The sequence below is a fragment of the Saccopteryx bilineata genome, chromosome 6 (genome assembly GCF_036850765.1).
Source record: "Saccopteryx bilineata isolate mSacBil1 chromosome 6, mSacBil1_pri_phased_curated, whole genome shotgun sequence".
NCBI classification, from domain to species: Eukaryota; Metazoa; Chordata; class Mammalia; order Chiroptera; family Emballonuridae; genus Saccopteryx; species Saccopteryx bilineata.
This window is the reverse complement of record NC_089495.1, coordinates 134,909,618-134,933,710: the sequence shown is the minus strand read 5'-3', so window position 1 is coordinate 134,933,710 and position 24,093 is coordinate 134,909,618. Positions and strand designations below refer to the sequence as shown.

Genomic DNA, 24,093 nt, shown 5'->3' with positions numbered 1-24,093 from the left:
GCCCAGCATATGACATCACATGTAGAGTTTTGGAGCGTGTGTTGTTGGAGTCAGGAGATGGTTGGCAGGGTTGGTGGCATGGGCATAGAGCTCATTAGGAATGGTGCAGGCAGTTTTGGAAGTTATGACCTTAAACTAGGAGCAAAATCTTCAAGGAGTGAGGAGGGTCCTGGATCTGGGAAACACTAGGGAGTCTCTCTGAGTCTTGGGTGGGCTGAAACTTGAGGCTGGAGGCTTTGAGGGAAACAGAGGGAGTGTGGTGGAGGAGCAGGGGGATGTGTGTCCTTGCAGGCTTCCACGTGAGGGGCTGCAGGGTGCAGGCCAGTAAGGAGCCTGCAGAGAATGTGCACTGGCCTGGAGTGCCAGAGGCTGCCACTGGGGTGACTTGGAGAATGAAAAGTGAGAAGTGGGACCAGAAAGGGGACAAAGGCGCAATGCATGAGGCTTTGTGCCTGAGCTGAGAGCTGTGGAGGACCTGAGCCAGGCTCCCAGGGGTCTCAAAGCTCAGGGAGAGCTCAGGGTGTCACACGCAGGGCAGGATCTTTGTGCTCAGCCAGTGGTGACCCTCCACAGGAGAGCAGGAAGCAGCTTCATGGGACCCGCACTGTAATTCAGCATTAATGGCCGGTAGCATATTAGAACAGGGCTCCCAAGGGGGAAAACGGATGGATGTCGCTAAGTGTAATGTATATATAGCTCTGTGACTTTGGGCACAGCAAGCATTTAATTGCTTAGTGAAATGTGATCTGTAGCACACAGGTTACTTTAACTTGTCCTCTCTTTAAGTGTTCTTCTGAGTTGACACAGATATGTGGTACTATTGTCTTGAAAACAAAACCTACAGAGAGCTTGAAGTAGGTGCAGGCTGTGGGGAGCAACGCTGTGTGTGTCCTCTGGAGAGCTGAGTGCCGCTCTGCTGTCCACACAGAGGGTCTGTCCTCATGTTGGCAGCACTGGGTGTGAGGCTGTGGTAGGAGGCTGGTTGTTGTGAAGACTGGGCAGACACCACTGCATTTCTCACTAGGAAACCGTCTGCTTGTGCTGCAAGCTGAGGTGCAAGGAACCCTTCCTTCCTTCCCGAAGAATTCACAAAAATGACACATCACTACACCCACAGAGGGGCAGTCAGCAGCTGACCTGGTGGCCACTCCGCCTGCAGAATCCTTCAGCGGGGGGGGGGGGGGGGGAGGGGGGACCCGGACATCCCGCACTCTGTCCTCCTCCCCCCACCCCATAGCGGTGCCGTGCCCAATGCTCATGCGGTCTATTCTTGAAAGCACATTCCACCTCGGCCTGACCAAGGGGGTGACAGAAACCAGATGCTCTGGGCTGCGCATTGCAACATCCTGTAAAAGTCTTTGCTCAGGGCACCCAGGGCTGTGACTCCAGATAGGCTGGAAACTCACTCTACAAGCTGGTGCACTTGGCTATGAGGAGTCACCGGGCAGACATGGTGATGTCCCTGTGCTGCTCTTCAGTTGTCCATGTGCTTTGCTCCCAGCTCTGAGTCACCGTCCCCTCAGCTGCAGAGCGCCGTGGGCCTGTGCAGCTGCCGCGGGGCGTGGACTGTGCTTGTCCTGACTGCACAGTGTGGGTGGGCCCCCAGGACCCCCCCCCCAGGCTCACACAGTGAGCCTTGGAGGTGGCCACCCCTTGGGACGCTCCGGGCTGGCTGTTGGAGCTCCTTGTCGGTGCTGCCTCATTAAGCCTGCCTCTAGAGAGTCATTGGTTACTATATCATATCTTTCTTATAAATTATATTGTTTCTTAATTCATATTCCTAATGTACTTCCATAATCAACTCATATTTGACATCTCCTTGGGTTGTGTCACATGAACAGCACTGCTGTAGAAGCTGAGGTGTCTCCTAGAGGTGTCACCGGCCTTCCACACGCACAGACGCTCTGCCACTGCCTCGCCCTTCTGTCCTCTCGCCAGCCGCCTGCCCGTCTCAGGACCTGGGCTAGTTCACTCTCGGCAGTACAGAGGACAGCCCCCGCCAGCGCACACCTCTAGGGTCACTGAGCCCCTTTTAGGCCATAACTGACAGTATGGCCACACTGAGCTCAGCGACACTGCACAAGTCCTATCTCTAGCAGGAGGGGCTTCTCCCTTCCACAGGCTGGAACCCGCTTGGCAAAGCTCTGCACTTCCAGCCTCCCAACTCCTGCTGACCTGAGATAACTCTCCTGGGAGAGGGGGGCATCTGCCTGCCCCCTGCCCAGCCCTCACCTAGTGCCCAGAGGGGCAGACATCCCTGAGAGGTGCAGTCAGGATTGGTTACTCCTACCTGAGATGGTGGGGGGGCCTTGGCGTGTGAATGGTGCTGGTGAGTGGCATCTGGCCTCCTCTGACACTCTGCCCTCACTGGGGACACCACATCTCAGTTCTCTGTGCTCTGTGGTCATGACTTGACCATTCACACTCAGAACCACCACCTGGCATAGGAGGCTGGCCAGCAGCAAGCAAGGTGGCATACGGGAATATCCCACCAGAGAGAGCAGTGAGGGTGGGTCAGAGCTGAGGCAACAGGGGACACCGCTGGACATACAGGCGCCCCTCCACCGGCCTCAGGAGCCAGGCCCAGGCTGACGGGGCTATGGACAGGTGTCTAGCCCTGGCCACTAACTGTGGGGAGAAGCTGACTTCCAGCACTAGCCCTGACCCAGATGGCAGTGAGGGCAAGACCCTTCGTTATCACTGTGACACGGAGATGCAGTGGGTAGTGGGAAGTCAGTGGTCAGGGTCCCTCAGGTATCTGTGCTTGCCTGCTGTCCACCTCCCCCCCTGCCTTTTGCTTCCTGGCCCCCTGCCCAGCTCCTCCAGCGTGGCGGGCTCAGACCCTGTCAGGAGGACGGGAGACACATGGCCTGTCCCTGCAGGGAGCCTCCACAGGGGTGAAACCAGGAGTCAACCCTCAGCACCAGCAGTGAAGCTCATTGCGGCCCCGGGGGTGTTTGCTGAGACAGTGAGGGCCCGTAAGGGGCTGGGCCGGGGGAGGGGGGCTGGTGCCGCCTTGTGCAGCAAGGAGGCTGGAGTCCTGTTTCTCATGGAAGCGCCGCTTGCTTTATCCTGATCGGGCATGTAATTGATCAGTTTAGAGTTTGTTTTGCTTCATGTATCTTGTTCTGAATAGTGGGTTTGAATATAATTGCCACAGGTCACACTGCCTCCTTAAAAATTTTATCCAATACACAGGTTTGGGATCTGGGAGTGACCTGAATGTTATATGTAAATGTATATAAACGTATGCTAATATCCCGTAGGTGAGTGTGACATCTGCCAAAGCCTCCAGGTTAGTCCACTGGGGAGCCTGTGCACTGCCACATACTCAGGATGACTGGGGTGTGTTCATTTCCCCGTTGAAAACAATCAGATGGCTTTTCTCAAAATTACCTCAGAATTCCCTAGACCATCCCATTGAAAACAGTCACACTGGTGAGCCTCCAGGTTAGCCATGCCTTTTTGTGTAGACTCAGTTTAGGTGCTGATTTCCCACAGGTGCTGATTTTTAAGTCAGTTTCTACTCAGTAAATACTCAGACGCTTCCTGTCTGAGACACCACGCTGGCAACTGGTATGGCCCCCGTGTTCTGAACCTGGAGGTTTGCTGAGCAGTCACCATGTTGCTGGGTTGGGTCCAAGGCAGGAGCTATGCAAGCTGCCAGGCGGGCGGGGGCCACCCAGGGTGATGAGGATGGTGAGCTCTGTGTAGCCCAGGGTTTCCGGAAGTACAGTGGCCACCTCGAGGTGAGGGCAGCTTCCGCCCTCACCCCACTTTACCAGAGTATCTGAGCTCCCATCCACTCTATATTCTGGGTTTCTGTATAAGGTTTAAAAACACACAAAGAAAATCCTATAATGAAAAAACCTAAAGTGGACAGTATGGCTTAAACTCCAATGGAGACTTGGACACAGGCCTGGCCAAGGCTGACAGTGTGGCCCGGTGCTGAGGCGACGGCCTGATTCAAGTAGCTCTCGTGGGCCCAGGACAATGGTGTGGGGAGGGCTGAGAGTTGTTTCAGAACTAGGACAGAAAGTTTCCAAACTTTGCAATTGTGATGACGAGAAGGAAGGGGAGGGAAGGGTCAGTGATGACTTTCTGTTCAAAGCAAGTTGACAGTGCTGACGGCCATGATGAAAGTGAGGGTCAGGGTCAGGGCAGGAGAGGAGCAACGGCACGGCATTGCTGGGGGGCGGGGGGCAGGAGGGTAGTGAGGCGGATGCGAGGGGCTGGGAGAAGATCTGATGAAGAAACAGACATGGAGGCAAAGCTTTGTGAATTGTTTGGTTAGAGGTAAAAGTTAAATTCATGCTGCAAACTGCCTGACCAGACAGTGGCGCAGTGGATAGAGCGTCAGACTGTGATGTGGAGGACCCAGGTTCCAGACCCCAAGGTCGCCAGCTTGAGTCCAAGGTTGCTGGCTCGAGCAAGGGGTCACTCGGTCTGCTGTAGCCCCCCCGTCAAGGCACATATGAGAAATCAATGAATGAACAACTAAGGAACCGCAATGAAGAATTGATGTTTCTCATCTCCCTTCCTGTCTTTCACTTCCCTCTCTCTGACTCTCTCTGTCTCTACCACAAAAATAAAAAATTAAAATAAATAAAAAAAATTATGCCGCAAACAAAATCAGCAAGAACGGAAGTAGAGACTCAGGAGAAGCCTTTTGGGAGCATCTTCATTGGAGGGAGGAAAGAGCATCTGGAAAGCGAGCAGGTGCACCATACCGCGGGCACAGGGGCTCTGGAAGCTGCACCCACAGGCGTGTCCACCACCACCGTGAGAAATAATCTCAGGGTTTCTGGCTGAGGGTGCCTTTTGAGAAAATAATTGTAGTAATGTTATATTGGAACAGTGAGAAACAGACGTTTGCCACACAATTAAGTAATCAATTAAGGAGTCTTTATTTCAAAAGCTGGCAACCAATTAAGGAGCTAGCATTCCAAAAACTTGCTGCCCTGAACACAATCAGGAGCCAGCTTTTAAAGACAAGATTACATCCTGGTCAGGGTGTGGGGAAGAGGGGAGCCTAGAAGGGCAACAAAGCAGTGAAACAAGCTCATTGAATCTTACTGACTTTTTATAATGTTTATCTAACTCCAGACCCATCTGCAACCTTGCAAAACTAGCCCCAAGGCCAGGGGTTGGGAGTCTTCTAAAAAAGTAAGTTCTAGGTAAAGTTACTTGTGCTAAGGGGCTCCTTGCTTCATTTCAGTAAATGCAGTGGCAGATTTTTGGATTCTAGTCAAAATTTAAAAACTCAGAATTACTTGAAATTGGCATTTGTTTAGGGAAGGATTTTGAAGTCAATGTAAAATGCCCTCTCAGAAGACATCCGAGTTTCCCAGGTGTGAGAAGGGAGCTGGCAGGAAGAATTTTGCCCAGAATTTTTGTTTTAATTGAGGAACTGTAAAATTGGGCCCTTTCAAAGGGACCGAATGCAGCGAATCATGTTCAATCTTGTCACTGCTTTATGCTGCTCTTCAAAGGAAGCTCTCACCTCAGGAAGACATTCCATCATTCATGTTGATTTGAAAGTCTGTGGTTGAAAGCCCAAGTTAATAGTGAAGTGGTTACCTGGGGGAAGGGGAGAAGAAGGAGGGACAAATACATAGTGATGGAAAATGATTTAACTTTGGGTGATGGGCACACAACACAGCAGCTCACATGGTATAGAGATGTTCACCTGAACCCCATGAACTCTTGTTGATCAATGTCACCCTGTTAAATTTAATTCCATAATTAAAAAGAGAGAGAGAGAGAGACGAGCATATATACACAGTGGAACATTACACAGTAACCAAAAAGGATGAACTCTTGCCATCTGCAACCGCATGGGTGCACTAGAGGGTGTTATGTGAAGGGAGTAAGTCAGGCACAGAGAGACAAGCACAACGTGGTTTCATAGAACCCAGAAACCAAACAAGCACAACCAAAACAGAGTCACAGAAGCAGAGACCTGGGGAGGGGCTGGGAGTGGGTAAAAGAGGGAGGGGCGTGGAGTCAGTAACGTTGTGAGAAGTCTGCATGGTGACAGATGATGACTAGAGTTAGTGAGGTGATCACATTGTGAAGTGTGTAAGTGTCAAATCCCTACATTGCACACCTGAGACTAATACAACTAATATCATACTGTATACCAACTATACTTAAGTTTAAAAAATAAATTAAAATAAAAAAGAAATACTGTTGAGTGAAGTGATAAGTAGTGTTCGTCTGGTGTTTGTCAAATAAATAAATAGGCTACATTCAGAAAAAGAAAAAGAAAGAAAGAGAGAGAGAGAGAGAAAGCAAGCCAGCCTGAGCTCCCGGCAGATGGCAGAATGGGCACTGTGGGGAGGGCAGCCATCAGCCCCGCCCCGCAGGCCCTGCCCCAGCAGCTCCAGAATTCCTCCATGCTGTTTGGACACAGGAGCAGAGCAGGGCGGGGGGTGGTGTGAAGGGTTGGGTGTCACTGCTGCCAGGTCCCCTGAGCCAGCCAGGTGCTGTCCTTTCCTCCCACTCCCTGAGGGCATGAAGCAGCCCCCCACGCATGGGGAGAGGGCTGTACCAGTGTTAGCACTGTGATGGACAGGAAAAGTGTCCACACAGATTTTAGATGGAGTTTAGCCCGGTCATGGGGTACAGACAGATTTCCACGAGTGGACAGTCCACATGCGATATCCAGACGGCTCAGGTGAAATATCCTCTTCCTTCCAATGCGAGTTGTGGGCACAGCCACAATGACGTGCTCATGGCTTCTTGGGACACGGACCAGCCATGCTGTGGGGCAGGCAGCTGCCCAGGCCTGGAGCCTCTGCAGAGCTGAGCAAAGCCTGGTCCAGGCCTCCTGCCTTTGCCCAAGCCCTGTGCTTCCCTCCAGTCCCCCTTCTCCCAGCCCAGACCTGCTTCTCCACCCCCACGGATTCTAGCAGCCTGCTACTTGCTCGTTTCCTCTGATCGACTGCTGTGGTGAACTCCACGCCTGCTCCCTGCAGCCTGGCTCTGACACTTGAGGACTCATTGCAGAGCCAGAGCACATGACTGTGGTTGATTTATCCCAGTTTGGATTCCGGCCCCAGCTATATCCTCACCCTCCTCGGGTCACAGGGAGGCTCGGGCTGGCACACAGAGACTGTGGAGGAGAACAGTACAAACACTGAGGCCCCGAGGGAGTCACTGCTCACAGGCCACACACTGTCCCTCCCAGAGATGTCCAGGCAGCTGAAGAGGGTGCCGTTGAAATGGAAAGGGTGCTCAGCCCCCAAGGCCTACCGGAGAGCCAGCCTTGAGCCTGGCCATGGTTCTGACCCTTGACCTTCAACTCCATCTTCATAAGAAGCCCTTAAAAGAGGTTGTTAGTGGTTTTGAAGTAAGAGCCAGGAATGGTGTGAGGAGGGTCACAGTGTTGCCAAGACCCTACTTCCCGGAGCTTCAGCACTGATACACACCGGCCTCGACCAGGCAGGCCCTCCAAGGGGGGCGGAGAGACCCGGAGGTCCCTGCGTTTGCTGAGGCTGCTGGACCACAGTCTGGAGGGTGGAAGTCCACATCCGGGACCAGGGTGTCGCTGGGCTGGTTCCTCCAGAGCTGAGGGGCGTCTGTTCCTGACCGCTTCAGCTGCTGGGGTTTCCTGGCGTCTTCGGCATTTCTTGGCTTGTAAAAGGGTCACCTGCTGTTTGCATAATGATCACAATGTGCCTGTGTGTCTTGGTCCAAGTTTCCCTTTCTGGGAGCACCCCAGCAACTCTGGGTGAAGGCCCACCCCATCTGCAGGACCTCGTCTTAACTCACTTCCTCTGCATGGCTCTGTTTCAGTCACACTGGGCACGTCGGGTTAGGGCTTCAACCTGTGAAGTCATGAGGCACACAGCCCTACCCATGATGGCTGGGCTCAGCGAACCACAGTGTTCACAGAGGTGTGGGTGGCACCCCTGTCACAGTACAGGGGGCTCATTCAGCAGTGGCCCTGGGAGCTGCTTCCTCCCCCAGGTGGTGGAGAAAATGACCCCAAATGAATGACATTGGATGCACGCACCCCTGAGTACCTGTCAGTCCTCAGCAGTAGAACACTTTAAGATAAAATGTCCCTGTCACTGTTGGTCACACATGGCTGAATGATCCATCTTCTACCACATTTGACCAATTTGACCATGTCAGCTTGCAGGCTGAAACATGGTATTCTGGATGGATAAATAAGGATGAAGGTTGACCTCATGCATCAACATCATGTATTGCTCTGACCTCAGAGAAGGTCTAATAAACAGACAAGAGGAAAATGAAGGAGCGAAATACCTCTCAGTACATGTTCTATCACCTTTCACCTGGTTGATTTTGTCTTCCTCTTTATTTAAACTCTATTTTAAAAAATGCTACAGGACTCTGAGTCTGACAAAAAAAAACAACTATCTCATAAAAAATTTACAATTTTGTCATTAAATTTACATGAGAAGGGGCCCTGGCTGGTTGGCTCAGCGATAGAGTATTGATCCAATGTGTGGAAGCCCCAGGTTCAATTCCTGGCCAGGGCACACAGGAGAGGCACCCATCTGCTTCTCCACCCTTCCCCCTCTCCTTCCTCTCTGTCTCTCTCTTCCCCTCCTGCAGCCAAGGCTCCATTGGAGCAAAGATGGCCCGGGCGCTGGGGATGGCTCTGTGGCCTCTGCCTCAGGCGCTAGAATGGCTCTGGTCGCAACAGAACAACACCGAGCATCACCCCCTAGTGGGTTTGCCCACTTACTTCAAGTGGGCTTGCTGGGTGGATCCCAGTGGGGCGCATGTGGGAGTCTGTCTGACTACCTCCCCACTTCTCACTTCAGAAAAATACAAAAAAAAAATTACATGAGAAGGCATCAACAAACTGAGAGCTGAAACAAGTTTGTCGGGTCACATGGAGTGGGTTTCCAAGCTCAGTGGGAGGGACAGTGCTCTCAACTGTTTGGAGGGTAGAGAAATCCCAACATGAACCTGCAAAACCCTCCTGATTTTTGGACAACAAATAAGAGCAGGCAGTGGGGCTGGTTTCAACACTAAATGGATCACTTACCCCCACCCCTGACTTAAAACGCTTTGAAAACCTCCTGCCATGCTCAGATAAAACCAAGACCCCGTCATGCATCATCAAGCCCCACCCCTGACTTAAAACGCTTTGAAAACCTCCTGCCATGCTCAGATAAAACCAAGACCCCGTCATGCATCATCAAAAGCCAGTTGTGACGTGCCCTGCCTGTTTGGAAAACTCTTCGCTGCTTCTCACCGAGCCATTTCTCCTCCTTTGGTCAGTCCAAGCCCCTCCCCTAGAAAAGACATTCCCAATCGATCATCTAACACAGCACTCCTATGCTGTCCAAGCCCTGTGAATAAATATCCAGAATAAATGTCAACAATCTACCAAAAAGGCAAAGGGCCCCGTCAGCTAATCACAGAAGAGAAAAGAGAAATAGTAACAAGAGTGGTGGGTCAGACTCAGGGACCCGTAAAACTCACACGCACCACCAAACGAGTGTGGCTCTAACCCGCTGACTATAAATTGACTACAGGGGCAGCGTGTTGGTATCCGTTAGGTTTTAAATGTTGAGAAACCTGAGTGCTTGAGGAGATGCCAACAAGAATGTGTACAGGGGAAGAACCTGTGTAGAGAAAAACAGGGAACAACCTGAATTGTTAGCAAGACATTTGACAGTCTCATCAATTACACGTTGCCTACTATGGATTAACACCACCAATTATGAAGTTAGAAATAGAGTGTATTGCACTCACATGGAAATGTTTCCAACTCTAACTGAAAAAATTTGTAGAAGACTGTAAAAAGTAATAGCATTTATGTTTAAGATGAAGTAATTCTATGGATTTATGTAGGCGGTAAGGCTCATGGCATTTAGGTAAAGTATACTTGAGTTTGTGTGTGCACATGTTTAGATGGGCATGGACGTTAAGCAGATACAAACAGAGCTGTGGACAGTGCCGCCTCCTGGAAGGGCATGGTGAGGGAGTCCAGCCACAGGGGCACTGTGCCCCCGTTGTGCCTAAGCTCCTCACATTAAGGATGTGTGAGTGCACCACTTCAGAGCAGCGGATGTGTGGTCACTAGGCTTAGAACAAATCTGTGTTTGTGTCTGACTGACCTGGCCTGTTACTTGACTTGCCTAAGTCCCAAAATGAATTTATTTATGTAGGAAATGCAGATAATAAAGCTTACCCCACGTGGAACCCAAGTCAAAACTCATCTTCTCCATCTAGCCAACAAATCAGTGCTCCTCCGCACCCTCACTGTAGGCCTGAGCATGTGTACACATGTTGAAAGCCACGCACACCCAGGAGGCGTCCTCTTGCTGGAGCTCAGACCCCTGTGCAAACAGCATGCAGACCTGCCACGAGGCCTGCACATCTCCATCTGCCTCTGGTCTGGACAGGGCCCTCCCGTGGGCTGCAGGTGTCTTCATGTCCAGCCTGCACATCTCCATCTGCCTCGCATCTGGACTGGGCCCTCCCGTGGGCTGCAGGTGTCTTCATGTCCAGCCTGCACATCTCCATCTGCCTCGCATCTGGACTGGGCCCTCCCGTGGGCTGCAGGTGTCTTCATGTCCAGCCTGCACATCTCCATCTGCCTCGCATCTGGACTGGGTCCCTCCCGTGGGCTGCAGGTGTCTTCATGTCCAGCCTGCACATCTCCATCTGCCTCGCATCTGGACGGGGCCCTCCCGTGGGCTGCAGGTGTCTTCATGTCCAGCCTGCACATCTCCATCTGCCTCTCGTCTGGACTGGGCCCCTCCCGTGGGCTGCAGGTGTCTTCATGTCCAGCAGCAGGTGGGCAGGAGGGTCCATCTTCAGGTCCGTGAGTAGTGGTGCCACGCAGGCGCTGCGAAGGTTTCATGCTCCAGCCTTGCTCCTTCTTCTAAGGGTTCAAGAGAAAAAGGATTGCTCACTAACTGTGTGCTGTTGAACAATGTGCACTTGTAAGGAGGGGCATATACTGGAGAGCGAGGCTGACCACGGTGCACAGGCCTCTCCTGCACCTGACGTTACAGCTGCACTGCGCTCTACCCCAGAGACCCCTGCCTCGCATGTGACGCCCCTCTCCCAGACCACCGGTTGTGCCATGACGAGGGACCAGTTTAGGTCTAACCCCTGCCTCTGGCCAAAATTAGAGGTTAATCCCTGGGAAGTTGAATAGAGCAGAAAAATCCCTCCAATATCATCATTAAATGACCATTATTAAATATAGTCACCCTGGTCAACAATGTCTCATTTTGTGCTGTGAACTATTAGTTAGAATGCATGTTTCACGTTTGGGGGGGATCTCAGAAAGGACGGTGTTGTTGTCACCACTAGTGAGTGAGCGACGTCGTGCAATGGGAGAGGAAGAGAAACTGAAAGTGCACACCACAGGCACCATAGACATTCGTGTTTACTTTTGCCCATATTTATTCGTGTCCATTGTGTTTTGTCGTTATAAGCATTTTATACTTATAATTTGCAGTTGAATTTCTGTTTCGACATGGCATCACAGACACATAAGCCATAGCTGCAGAGTCTTCATAATTACTCGTTTCACCTGGGAAAAGGCTTGCTTTGACCAGGCAGCGATTACACGCTGGGCCTCTCGTGTGCTCCCTCATTTAATCCACCCGACAACCTAACAGGCACGAATTACTGTCCCATGTTGTAAAGGGAACCTGGAACTCAGAGCAGCTGGTTCCACAGATCAAACATGAGCTGGCGCTATCAAGCCAGGAATCCAGTGTATTGAACAGCCCTTCCATTCATTCGTACTGGGCAGTGGACATACTATGAATGACACAGCCTCCCGTACTGACTGGTTTAGACTATGTCTGTCCGCCACTACCCGGTTGCCAGGCCGAGACTGGAGAGTGTGAGACAAGGAGGCTGTCTGTGTCAGGTGCGCTCAGGGGGCCGTGCCTTCACTGGGCCATGAGGAGGCTGGAGCGAGTGCTCCCATGAGTACTCAGCACTGGGGCATGGGGCCCGGAGAATAAAACAGCAGCCCACACTGTCCTGTCCTCTTGCCGGTGACATGGCTTTGCACAAAGCCACAGGTAACTGGCCTCCACCGGGCTGCTTGCAGGGGAAGGTAGCACTCAATTATTAGCAAGGTTTTAACGTCGCTTCCTTTGAATTATAATTTAAGCATGTAGATGCTTCTTAATTGCCGCCTGTGTGGTGAAATCCATACCAAGAAAATTAGGGTCTGCACTAATTAGATATGACCTGGCTAAGACACGGTGGAGCACTGCAGCTGAGACCAGCAGGGCGAGGCCTTCGTGTTTCCCTGTCACATGCGAATCGTGTGTGTGTGTGTGTGTGTGTGCGCGCGCGCGCGCACGCGCACGTGCATTCCATGTTATTATTTTGCTTTTCTTCGCCAGCAGGCTAGCTTCTACTCCTTGATTTGAAATATTATTTTTTCTTTTATTGTCTTCTAAATTTGCCTTCACGTGTATCCCGATGCCCCTAGAAGCTGCATCACCCCCAGCAGCTGCAGAGAGAGCCACTCTGGGGAGGGCATTGGCTTCCCACTGATTTCTGCAGAGCCCTCTGCCTCTGAGGAGTGGCCTCCAGCACCATTTGGGAAAGCAGACCGTATGCTGGCCTCTGTGAGAGCGCTAGAGTCTGCGTGTCGCGTGCACCCTCATCCCGAAACCCTCGGGCCTGGTGTTGGGGCGTGGAAGGCAGGAGGAGGGATTTCTCTGCTGGTGTGTTCAAGCTCCCAGGGGAGGAGCCTCCCCTAGATGGCCGCTTCCTTTCTCTTTCTAGCACCTTCGCCATTTTTCTCCTTAGTGCCTCCCCCACCAGACCTACCACACACTCATCTCTGCCTATCTGTCCGCCCAGCTGTGGGCTCCCTGAGAACAGTCACCCTGAGTGGTTTCATCCCTCCTGTGTCCCAGCACCCAAAACAACACCTGATATGGACATAGGCATCAACCCCTGGTGGCTGCATGGATCAAGTCACTCAGGCCTTAGTTCACCACAGAAGCAAATGTCTACTACTAAGGTGACAGTTCCTAAAGGACGTGGTGCATACCCGTCTATGTCAGCAGTTGCTCCTCCATTCCTCATCACACTTTCTCTTCTTCTGCATTTCTGGCTGCCGTGACCAATGTGACTTTAGAGGCGTGGCATTGATTGCATTGGGGTTTCCGTCGAGCTGCTGGCTGCATCTCACCTTGTCTGGATCAGGCATCTTATATCTGCAAGGTAGACTGAAGTGGTGCCTCTCAGGATGAGCAGTTAAAATGTAAGGAAGGCCTGGCCTCGGACCCAAAACACAGCAGATGCTACACCTGTCCAGTGCAACAGTCCTTCCTGCCATCTGTCCCTGCTCTTTCCTCCTGATTCACTGTGTGATATTTTCCATTCTCTGAAATAATGTCAGAGCCCGGCAGCGATGAGCCCCCTGTGTGTGCAGAGAGCACAGTAGCCACGTGACATTTTGCACACTCACCATTGTACCAGATTTTCTGACAGGAGCGTTGCAGGGTAGTACCGAGGAAGGCTCTGGTCTGGCCCCATTTTGCTCTGAGAAAGCTCAGGCCCAGGGGTGACAGAGCTTCCCCAGGTCACCCCACTGGCTGCTGGCAGAGCCATTCAACTTCTCCCGCCATGGCTCCCTGGCGTTTAAAGCATGGTGACTGGAGCCACCCTCCAATGTGTGGGCTTCCTGTAGGGCCGCGGGGACAAATATGGAGGCTCTTTGTAAGCCTCCCAGTGCTGCACACTCCCCCTTTCCTGTCACTTCAGTCAAGCCTACATGAGGCCCTCAGTGGCAGAGAGGTGGTCAAGGTTGTGGGAGGATGAGGCCTACACGGTCACCCTGTTAGCTGGGCGTGTTCTAGACCCACACACCTGGTACAGTCCACAGGGGAATGGTGGGGATCCTCATGCCCCGGCACCCTGTCCTTCCTGACCAGGTGTGCCAGGGCCAACGCACTGGGTCCCCCATGTCTCATGTCAGGGCGAACTCCATTATGCAAACACAATATCGGTGTGAAGTCTGCCTGCTCCAGACCATGCCCTGGGCCTTCATCCATGGAAGCAGAAGTCCGAATTCCTAACCCCGTGTTCAGAACCCTTGAACTTGCTCCCCATCGGGGCTGGCTGCCCTGGCCAGCCCGTCTCTCGCCTTTCCTGTGAGTTCTGTCTTTTATTTGGAGAACTTCTGTGGAGCTAGAATGGGAGGCAGCTGCCTCCCTGTGTCACAGAACACTCTGGGAGCCGACACAGGCCCCTCTGGAAGCATCTGGGTTGACAGTCACATCAACACCCAGCACAGCCAGAACCCTCGCTCATCAGCACCCAGTGCCCTGCTGGCAGCCCTGAGACAGAGGCTCCCAGCCTGCTGTGCACGGGCAGTGACTTCGGCACACCCCGTACTCCTCTAGGCCGTGGGGGTGTCGGCAGGGCCAGCAGAGGCCCAGTCCAGTCTGCGGTGGGACAGCTGGCTGCACTGTCACACCCTGGTGCTGAGAAGCAGGGTTGGAGCAGCAGGGTTGGAATGGGTCCACAAGAGTCATGCAAAGGGAGTCTCAGCACCTCCAGTCCAAGGAGAACCTGTGATGGCCCAGGCGTCACAGCAAGGAAGGCCTGCTAGCTCCCTGGTACCTCAGAAGGGACCTCCTGAGCACCCTCTGAGGGAGCTTAAGAATAGTTTTTAAAGGCTTTATTGAAATGAAATTCACACAACTCACCCACTTCAAGTGCACAGCCCAGTGGGTATTAGTGCACTCATAGGGGTTTGCGGTCATCACCACGGTCCATCTTCGTCACCGCAAAGCGTAACCCCAGAGACCCCAGCCCCCACACTGTGGCTGAGTGTCAGCGCCGTGGGGCAGAAGTTGGGAAGGAGACGGGGGTGGGGGGTTAGAGGGATGTGGACATGAGCAGGGCCTGCCCCAGGTCTCCCGCAGTGCAGGGCAAAGCCCAGGACAGTGGACACGTTGCCCTGTGACCCCTGTGGTGGCGAGCCTGTGCTCAATGCCCAGGTCAGCCTTACGCTTTTTCCCCCCAAGATCTCATAGTATGAACTCCAAGGACTAAGAAGGGCTCCTGGTGGCTAACTGGGCTCAAATTTTTAAAAAGCAGAGCCTGGCAGCCATTTCAGCCCAGGAGCTTCTCACACACACTGCACTGCAGGGAGAAGCCTGCACTGTGTCCTGCCCTCTGAGCCAGCCCTTATATAGCAGTCCCTGGAATCCTATTTCAACCAATAGGATGGAGGCTTTCATACCCTGTCAGAGCTGCCCAGCTCTGACCAATCATGATAGTACTTTGGGTCAAACTGTGAGGATTCAGCATCCTCACTTGCATGAAGATGGGCCAATCAGGGACCAGGGGCGGGGACTTCTGTCTATATAAGCCAGCTCCCCTGTGGTTCAGAGAAGCTCCCCTTGCCTTCCCCTGAGCTGGAGCTGAGCACACTGGAGCAGAGCTCTCTAGCTGAGGGGGGCCTGGCCCTGGGGCAGCCTCCCAGCTGTGCTCTCTTCACAGCCTTGCATATCACCATTGAGCTGTTCTCATTCAAGTTTCCTTCTTCACAGCATCCCAAATCAGGGATCCCTGTTGGCCTTTGAACTTGTGCCAATGACCATGGGTTGACAACAGGGAAACTTGTGACTGCACCATTTTCTAAAGCAAATAAACAGAAATAAATTAGGTCTGAGACCTTGAATTCCTAAAATAAATTTCCCAGGGGGAATTTCTGCCACTGACTTTTAATGTTTGAAAAAGAAAATGAAGTCGTTTCCAAGGAACTGGGCTTCTGACAGGTTCTCCATGCTAGCTCTCCTGGGGACTCCTCAGCCTTGCGTCTGCTCTGCCCAGGCAGGGGCGCTGGGCCCTGTGCCGCTGGCATTCTGTCCCAGGGCCCACGAAGAGTCTTCTGAGTGAGCAGTGTTCACTCTCAGGGGAGGGCTCCTCTTCCCCATTCCTCCGCTTGTTCTCGTAGAGGCCTTGCCTGTAGTGGTTTGTTGTCACAAGCACAGGACCCACAGGCAAATGCTTCAGGTTCAAGTGACAACTGTGGGGAATGGAACCTCCAATCCGGCAGAATTTGTGCTCAGAATTCCTGAGTGCTTCATGTCTGAGCATCACCACACTCCTGGTTCACTTGACCTGTGGGGGTTTAGAACAGTCCAGAGAGGTTTACTTCTGCAAGGCACCTGAGCAGGAAGCACTGCATCCTGAGTGAATGGCCCCTTGGAGTTAATACGCATGGCAGCTGTCAGGAGGTGCCCACAGTGCCACCCGCAGAGGCTCCCCTGGGACCACATTCTCACCATGTCTCAGCCTGGGAGTGAGTCTGAACAGGACTTGAGACATCAGGAGGGGTCCTAGATTTGCCAGTGGGAGCGAGGTTTCAGTCATAGTGCTGTCTCTGACTAGCAGGGTAGCTTTGAGCAAATATTTGAATTTCCCTTTGTGACAGTTTCTTCATTCATAAAAGTAGCAGAAAGTTTGTTTGATGGATGAATGACATAATGGACGTGAAAGTAATGTTCTTAAACTTTTCTAGCTCTATACACTTTACGGAGACCAGCACATCCATCTAGCCCCTGCAGTGCCCAGACAGATCACAGACTTCGTGAGGATGACGCGCGGACTCCGGGTCGGATCGCTGCTGCCATGCTGCGTGTAGGCTGCTTCCAGCCCAGACTCAGAAAGGACAGCCATGTAAGGATGCCTGGAGGCCCGGGGCCCCAGAACCAGAGTGTGCTCAGGGAGAGCAGAACAGCTCATACATGCACAGCTGACTCGGCTGGCAGGAAGACACCTGCGCGTGTCCCGGGGAGACCCTTTCTCAGAGCCAGAAGAGCAGGCCCTGAGTCTGGGGAGAATGATTCGTAAGGAGAACCTCTGTGCATGGATAGGACAGGAGACGTTGGGTCCTGGAGGAAGCCGAGGGTCCCTCTTGACCATCGCAAAGGACGTGTTCTCCATTCACATTTCTTCCTGATGTGCTAGTGCAACCACTGGGTCCTTCACCTTGCTGTTCATGTTTTACAGATGGAGAAAGCGAGACACAGAGAAATTAAGTGACTTCGCCATAGTAACAAGCTGGAGAGGACCAGGATTAGAGCCTAGAGAGAACCCTGACCCTGGGCCTGTGTCCTGCCCACGGAGTCACGCTGCCTCCGCTCCTGGGAGAGAAGACCCCCCACAAGGTAAAACGTGGCGCCCTTCACAGGGAATGTGCAGTCCACACCGAGAGGGCACGGCCCATCCTCACAGCAGGCTGCGTGCCCTGTGCACACATGTGAGGGACTGGCCGGCGTCACAGGTCCTGACACAGGCTAGACGTCTGGTCTGGACCACTGTCAGCAGACTGCATCCTATGGGGCCATAGCTGCCGCCCTCGTCGGGCCTCTGGGCCCCACCTTCTCTCTGCTCCCACCCTACCTGAGTGTCTCTGCTTTCCTCCGCCAGAGCCCCCCACCCCCAGCACTACTCCTACCCCGCTGCCCTCTTCTTTCACGCCTGTCACCTGCCCTCTCTGATGAGCACACCTCCCTGTCCTGGGGTTTAAACAAGAAGAGAGCAGCTTTCTCTCTTTGCCCCCACGAGCTCTCACCTGCCTCTGCTCCTTGGGGTCAGTGCTGGGCAGCGCTTTCCCCGTGGCCCATCTATGGCAGAGTCTGTGGGGGTGCAGCTGTCTTCCTGCTTTCCTCCTGATATGTCTCCTCAGAATTCCACTGCCACCTTGTGAGCTCCATGTTCAGACAAGAGAGGCCCGCAGGGTTTGGAGCATCATTCAGCCTTCTCATATCTGCCACCTGATGGGCGGGCCCCAGCTAGACACTTTTACCTCATAGGCTGGACCACTTCCCAGTGAGGTCCAGTGAGAGCCAGACGGCATCCAGTGTCCCCTTCACTTCACACCCTGTTGTCCCAGCTTTATGCTTCCCCCGTCCTTCGCCCGTCCCCATCCCCCTTCCATGTCCCCCTTCCCCACCTCCCTTCCGGAGCTCTCTCCTCCTCGCCCCCTTATAGGCTGGCTCTTCAGCTTCTCTCCTATCCTGGTGGCTTTTCCTCTGTAGGCGTATTCTATGTTAGCTCCTGCCCTGTGAGCTCCTTGCTGTGGGGGCGTGTCTCATTGGTGGGGTCTTCTCCCATGGAGAAGGACGTGCTGACATTCAGATGCCAGCACTGACAGTCTGGTGAGGCTGGACAGCGAGGTGCAAGACCACGGAGGCCATGCAGTCATAGGCGCTGGGGGCACCTCTCTCCTGCCAGAGGTGGCGTGCAGCGTACCAGATGCGCCTTCCCTCCCGCTGGCCTCCCCAGAGCATTTGGAACACATTCTTTCTGGAAACCTTGTGCAGCTGCTGAGAGCACGTCTCACGGGGTGAAGAGGCAGTGGAGAAAAATAAACCCCAGTGTTTAGATTCCAGTCCCAGCCCTTTCTCTCTAAAAGTCATATATGTTGCCCACTTAATAATGTCTGAGACATTTTAATTTCTGAAAATTTTCTGTGCGATAGTGTGTTTTGTCTCTCGTGAACACAAATGTAGTTCACAGACTGACTGCACATTCTATCACTTGTGGACATGAGCTTCCCTAATGTTTCTGTTCTTTATTCTTTTAGTCTTGTCTACTCCTTAAAAAATAAGACATTTTTTAAAACACTGAATTTGAAAAAGAAAAAAAATTATAAACTACACAATCACAAGGATAATTTTTCTATTAAATTAAATTTCTATTAAAATTTAACATTTCTAGTCTAATATAAATAATATTTAATATTAATAACTCTATTATTATTTTCCTATGTCAAAACGTATTTGAATCTTTGAATTTTGTTTCTTTCACCGACTTTATCAGTACTTCAGCAGGGAGACATCAAGGTGGGAACATGGCCCAGCCCATAGCTCCGCTGGGACACCTCACAGGCATGGGGCCCTGCGCTGCCCAGAGCAGTTCTCTCCTCCCCTGTGCCCTCCTTTTTCTGTTCACGTCCGCCCACCCGCTGGAGGCAGTTGGGCAGGCAGCAAGGGAAGGAGCCTCCCTGTGGGAGGGCTGCACCCCGAAGCCCCGGCACACAGACTGCAGGCCTCAGGTGCACAGCCTGCCTGGGAGGTCGCGGCTGCTGTTGGCTGACCTATGTGTTTGACGTATAGATGGGACAGTCACCACCAGTAATGTAAAAAATAAATGAATAAATAAATAAGCTGGAAGAAAATACTTGCAACAGATAAGACGCACAAAGCGTTTAACACTTTAATGTACAAAGAGCTGTTACGCATTGATGTGGAACTCATAAAGAGAAGACAAATCAGGAAAGGGTGGAAATAATAAGTTCACAGCAGAGGAATTGCTGGGGCCAGCATGCTGCCCTGGCATGTGTGCGCTGCTTGTGCGTGCTTGGGAAAGGGGAGGGCAGAGGGACAAGCTATGTCCATCACTCACAGGAGGAGGCACCTAGAAAAATGGCCATCTTCCTAGAGTACTAAAAACACATATTTTTGCACTTTCTAATGGTACTGACAATATCATTTTAGAAAATCATATGAAAATAATGCACAAAGATATATATGATATTTATTGCACCTTTTATAGTGGAATAAAGCAAAAATCTGAAATGAAATAACCTGAATGTCCATTACAAGGGGAATTCACCAGAATGGTCAGATAAATTACAGTACATGTATATGCATTCTGGGGAATATCACATGTCCATTCAAAAAATGAGCTTAACCCACAGGCACGTACCTGGAGAGATGCTGTGACTTTTGATAGGTGAAAAAGTGCACCTAACAAACAGTCTGTGTCTGACAAGCCCACGTTTGTAAGCAGTGAGCACACAGAAAGACAGTGGCTAGTGTGCCCACCGTGTTTGGGGAGCAGAGCACACGGGTTCCCTGTGGACAAGCAGAGCAGCTGCAGGTGGACAGGCCAGGGTCAGTGCTGTCTGTTCCCCATGGCACAGCCCCTGTGACCCCGTGTATTTCTGGGGCAAAGGAAGGAAAGACAGACACTGCTGCTTGGACTTGAGCTGGTAACTGTTTTGGATTCTTCCATGATGGAAATTGATGGAAATATCACAGTTGTACATAGAGTGGATTGGCAAGGAAGCACAATGGTGAAGGACAAGCACCCAGAGACAACAAATCAGGGTGCCTTGGGGGTGTCCCGGGAGGTGGGAAGAACTAGCAGCAGGAGCTACAGCCACCCAGCCCAGAGTGTGATGATTATGTGGTGGAGGAACGAGGAGGGACCGAGGCTTCCGAGTGAGTGATGGCTCCGTTTCATCGGGAAACAAGCACTAAGAATCGTGGGACCCCTGCGATAGGTTGCAAACTCTCCTCACGAGGTTGCCGAAGAAGAGAGAACAGAGGAGAAGCTTCTGACCCTGAAACAGGGAAGCAGGTGTGTGAGGAGGAGAGGCATCAAGGCCGAGAGGGCGGGCAGAGCGGTGACTGACAGCAGGCCAAGAGAAGAGACGTCCCCACGGCCCAGCCCCTGTGCTGGAGAGAAATAAAGCGAATGTGGTTTTCAGTGACCTGGATGTGAGACAGAGATCCTTTGGACGCAGCTAGACACGTGGACTCAAGGTGTACATGAGCGGTCACTGTCACCGAACCTGGTCCAAACCCACCTGACGAGCAGCAGAGATGTGTCCTGAGTGTGCGTGGACCTGAGACAGAACTCGGACCAAGCCCGGGAATCAGAAGTGGGCAGAAGCGTTGCATGCCTTACTGAGGGTGGGGATTGATAAGGCCCTGGGGATAAAGGAATAGGTCACTGGTGGCCTCTGAAACAGATTTTAAGTGACATCCAACAGGGTGCCTGGCGGAGCTGCTGACACTGCTGAGGAGAGATGTGACAGTCACCGTAGGCGAGCGGAGAGCAAGGGTGGAAAGAAGAGGGGCAGAATGACCTGTGGGGACCTCACAAGACCAGCGAGGGCAGGGCGGGAGGGCACGTATGGTGATCTTGAAGCTTGAAGCCTGGGGACTCGGAACTGAGCTGAACGCTCCACTCCCCCACAGTCCCAGCAGGTGGACGTCAGCTGCGTGTTCGTGTTCTGGCTTTGCCCAGAATTCCTATTTTCTCACTTATCATTTCTGTCATTTCTGCCTCATTGGCCCTGACCCTGCCGTCCCCAAGCCATGCGCAGCTCAGTGTGAAGAGGCCTCTTCCTCTGAGGACTGTCTCACGGCTGCCGCCCTCACTGAAGAGGGCGTGGAGGCAGCAGATAAAGGAGAGAACAGGGCAGACAGACCAAGGCTCTTCCTCTTCTCTTTGCCTGGTTTTCCTTATTCTCATCCTATGAGGTTGGAAAACTAAAATTGAAAATTGTCAACCGTAGTGTCATGAACTATAAGCCCACTAATTTCTTCTCGCTTTGCAACCTCTGAACAATAATGCCATTTGTTCTTTTAATGTAAATAGGAACAGAAATCCTAAATTTTAACATATTTGCACTACATTAATTTCACTAGAACAGAAAATTTTGTCATATTTTGGAAAAGAATTTTTATTTATTGTACTTTATCTAAGCACTGTTCAAGGACGACGACAGCACCGGGTTTCTGATTCTTGCTGACCTTTGCAGATGGGTTCTTTTGTGTCCTGGGAGACCATGCCGGGCCAGGTCTCCGTTACTTAGGAGACAGGAATCGCAGGAACAGGGTGCGGGGAGCCTCTGGGCATCGGCGTCTGCTCGCTGCTCTCGCAGAGCACGGGCTCTTCTGTCCGCCCTCTGTCCTCGCGGGCACGCCCGGTCACACAGCTTGGCCTGCTGAGCTCCCGCTCTGCCCTCTGCAGTCTGCTCTTTTTCACGGTACTAATGAGCGGTGAAGTGGCCAAAGGTTGAGCCACAGGAGGTGAAAGATAGGACCTGGCTAATTAACAAAATTGGCAATTGCTTCCTGAATAATTGAGGAGTAGCTGTGGGAAGGAAGGGAGAAGCTCTCTGGCAGGTCAGAGCAGTCCACCGTGGGGACTGCGACCCACCTGTCCCTTCGCCCTGTTCCTGCAGGAAGGAGAGCAGGTCGCAGACCCCCTCCCCCGGTCCAGTATTGTGGCTCCACAGTCCCAGAGCCGCCCCAGGGACTGGAAGAAACCCATTGAGTGTGTGAGTTTTTGATGGAGCCTATATGCTGTTATCTTCACTCAACCTGAGGAGAGTCTGCACTTTGTCCAAGAGGAAGACAGAGGGAAATCCAAGTCCTAAAAGAGATCCTGATTCCAAGTCCAGAGTTTGCATTTTACAGCATGACTCTCTCACTCACTCTTCAGGTCATTCTGGTAGCTTCCCTTGCTTCAAAAGTAAATTTTTAAAATTCAAGACTTTTCTTTTAAGTATAAAATCATTTGGCGTTCCCACAAAAACCTAGCCTTATAAAATAAGTACTGAGCCCTGGCCGGTTGGCTTAGCGGTAGAGCGTCGGCCTAGCATGCGGAGGACCCGGGTTCGATTCCCGGCCAGGGCACACAGGAGAAGCGCCCATTTGCTTCTCCACCCCTCTGCCGCGCTTTCCTCTCTGTCTCTCTCTTCCCCTCCCGCAGCTAAGGCTCCATTGGAGCAAAGATGGCCCGGGCGCTGGGGATGGCTCTGTGGCCTCTGCCTCAGGCGCTAGAGTGGCTCTGGTCGCAGCATGGCGACGCCCCGGAGGGGCAGAGCATCGCCCCCTGGTGGGCAGAGCATCACTTCATGGTGGGCGTGCCGGGTGGATCCCGGTCGGGCGCATGCGGGAATCTGTCTGACTGTCTCTCCCTGTTTCCAGCTTCAGAAAAATGAAAAAAAAATAAATAAAATAAGTACTGAACTTAAAAATAGAAGAGTTAATGCAAAAGTAGCCCTTGAAGAATGATGTCTTTCAACGGAACACTGGACAGAGTCAGGAACCAGGCAGCAACAAGAGGTGTAGTGTGCTCCACTTCCAGGAAGGATGAGCGCTGATGTGTCAGGGCGAGGCTGCAGCCCTGCACGGCGTCACCAAACGCAGCCCCCCAGCACTGATCGCAGAACCGCAGAAGGAGCTATTCAGAGCTACAGGTCACCTGGTGCTTCCGTTGCCAGCTGGAAATAGCCTTCTCTTCAGAATGGCAGGTGGGCACAGGCAGGGCGGGGCGGGCACAGGGACAGAGGACAGGCAGGGTTGGAGGAGGACGGATTCCGGAGGAAACCACACGTGTGAAGAGCCCTAGGTGTGAAGTGGCCTCTTGACCTGACACTTTTAGGTGTAAAAGTTGGAAGATGAAAACCCTCCTCACATTTTGGGCCCTGAATTTATGCTTTCTGCTTAATCTGAACCTCCCGACTGTTTATGCTTCCTGCTTAATCTGAACCTCCCCGACTGTTTGCACATTTTGAAACATCTGTGTTGAAGGAAAATTTAAATCAGTTTTGAAAACTCATTGTATGGTCTCATTAGCAGCAGAGAAGAGAAGAGACCACCACTTACTGCATCTACCATACACTGGTGCTCTTCTAGACATTCTCTTGTAAGTTGTCCCGTGAAGCCCTTCACATACAGGGGCTGGTTTACCTGAGCACAGACTGTGTTCCAAGCCCGGAAATTTCAGCAGGGCGCGCTGTGGATGACTTTACTCAGGAGTTGCCTCTCCGGGGCCGCACTGTGGTGGGGACGTTGGCAGTAGTAAGAGGGACATTTTGGACTAGTGGGGAGTGTTTATTCAATGAGTGATTTTTGGTAGAATGGTCGATGCATCTGTAGGAAGATAAGGTTGTCCCTACATAAAAAACAGTGGGTTGAAGTTTTTAAAATAAAGAATAAAACAGGTTTTACCAAACCACATGAGCGATTAGCTAAGAGGCCAGCTTTTTCGGTATTGTACTCACAGAGGAGAGCAGCCTCACTCCCCTCCCAGGCTGCAGCCGGCAGTGACAGGTACGGTCACCAGGCACTGTGCACGTGTCCATGGGAGAGGCGGCCTGCACCCTCCTGAGGGAAGCCCCAGAGGGCCCTCCAGCCCGACCTCGCCTCGCGGCCCTGGAGCGCGCAGTTGTGCTGCAGCCTCAGGGCCTTTGCACACCCCGTCCCTTTTACCTGGAACACCCCCCCTCCACACACACACACACACACACACACACACACACACACTGAAACCTGCAATAAACCTTCCAAA

At 52.3% G+C, this 24,093-nt stretch overlaps 1 protein-coding gene across 11 annotated transcripts in view; it reads left to right on the top strand.

The window, feature by feature from the left end:
• The window catches only part of MYT1L (myelin transcription factor 1 like), a 398,804-nt gene that overhangs the window by 245,810 nt on the left and 128,901 nt on the right, over positions 1-24,093 (top strand). For 10 of the 11 annotated variants that reach the window (XM_066237388.1, XM_066237391.1, XM_066237389.1 and 7 more), the window contains 2 exons: positions 16,514-16,671; positions 17,005-17,162. The gene's annotated coding sequence lies outside the window, so the exon portion shown is untranslated. The remainder of the gene's footprint in view (positions 1-16,513; positions 16,672-17,004; positions 17,163-24,093) is intronic. The other variant, XM_066237387.1, reaches the window with a different exon arrangement.